This window comes from Penaeus monodon, chromosome 30 (genome assembly GCF_015228065.2).
Source record: "Penaeus monodon isolate SGIC_2016 chromosome 30, NSTDA_Pmon_1, whole genome shotgun sequence".
Taxonomy (NCBI): Eukaryota; Metazoa; Arthropoda; class Malacostraca; order Decapoda; family Penaeidae; genus Penaeus; species Penaeus monodon.
The window spans coordinates 37,097,515-37,099,416 of NC_051415.1; positions in this window are offsets into that span (position 1 = coordinate 37,097,515).

The following is a 1,902-nucleotide window of genomic DNA, read 5'->3' on the forward strand; positions in this document are numbered from 1 at the left end:
CCCCTCATATATTTTAACCAGATAGTGTAGGTAGTAGCTGAAACAAAATACTAAATGAAGACTTCAATACTTCATATACAATGATTGGCAGGTGAATCACACTGTAGGTTACCTGCTCAGGGATAGGCAGCCCGCGATGGCTTCGAGACCCGAGTTCAGTCTGGCTAGTGGAACCTTATTAGCGAGAGGTCATACCTCTGTGGTGTTCTGATTGACAGCAGGATCTCCATTTCACTTCCAAGAGACCTTACCTTTTGGAAGGCGTCACCAACAATCCTCATATTAGGAGGGGGTCATGAATAGGGCAACTAGGGTAGCATCCTGACCATACCTCCTTTCTTCTGTGTCGACGGGGACCGGTGGGCCCGCAGCAAGGCAATTAGGAGAGACCATATGCTAATAGGTCGCGCTTGTTAAGCTGTTATACATTAAAACCTAATGTGCTATGAACAGGGAAGAATAAAACTGAAAGTGCATTAACTTTCAGCAAGTACATATTAAATGATTTGTGCAATACAGGAGGTTTCAAGAAAGGAAATTTCATTCTAGTTCCATCGGAGTATAGGGTGATGAACCAAAAGGCGTAAAAAAGTAAGGATAAAAATGTCAAATATTAAACTTAAAAGGGGACTGAACATCATTGAGAAAGCATTTATGAAGATCATAAGTTAAAACACATGAAAGTACGCCCTATTAAAGTCACATAAAGCCAAGTAGACTATTATGAAGAAAATAATATCATCGTCAAAAAAAAGTGAAATATGCATGGCTGGACTCTGATCCGTGACAATTACATTAATTGATCTTCATGGACAAAACTTGAATTTTAAGCCACGAGTTTTTTACAAAGAAATATGCAATACAGAGACCTAGTGATTGTTGCATTTACACCCTAAATACATTCCATATGCTAGTAATTTGGACTCTAAGGACCTAGCTGTCAGCACAATGGAAAGTACGACAACAGGAAGCCCGAGCACGACACCGCCGAGGGGACATTGGCAACGCTGGGCGATCACCCGACACTCAAAAGCTTCAGTTCTTGCTCTAATTTATCAAAACAAAAAAACTCGTGGATGTTGAAAGTGTTTTGTACGCGTTTTAGTGGACGTGAGCCCGGTGCAGTATTTTTGGTAAGATTTGGTTGGTTGGCGAACAGGAGGAGTAAAAAAGCGGCTCCGAGAGAAAAGGAAGCCAAGCCAAGCTAGGGAATCCCTGACAGATGAGGGGATGCGTTTATTACCTTTTCTCAGGCAATTCGCCGAGAATGATTAAGAATTGAAATGAATCTCTCGTCCGTTCTGTGCCGGGAAGTGTCAAGGTAAGAGCACCAGTTCCCTTAGGTATGGAAAACATGTGTCTGTTGTGCCACTGAGGTGTCTGCCCAAATTTCCATCCAGGCTCATGTTTTATGTCATGTCAGGTTGGCTTTTTGGTGCTGATCATGTCATGGCTTGTGAGGCTATTGTTTTGGTATTTATCTGGTAAATCAGAAGAGGGAAGCATGAAGATTGGAGGAAATTAGACCAGGGAGGCTAGTATTGGTTCTAAGCAATGTATCAAGCATCACATGTAGTTTTTAAAAATAATTCATAAATTTCTAGAGAATAGGTCTTCATAATAGGACCATTATAATGGTACAATTTGGCAAAACCAATGAATAAGCACAATATTTAAACTCAAACATCACTAAGCTGAAGGAGTGGCATGAGGCATGGGTCATGCTCAGAAAGTGTGTGTGCTCAGTCACAAAGATAGTTGTATTGATGCGTTCCTCTCCTCCTTTACTACTCACATGTGGATTATGCCGTGGACCTCTCTGCACTCCATAATCATGGCCCCGATGGTAGGGAATGGCGTGATGAGAACTTATTGGGCGCAGTTAGAAGATAAATAACATAA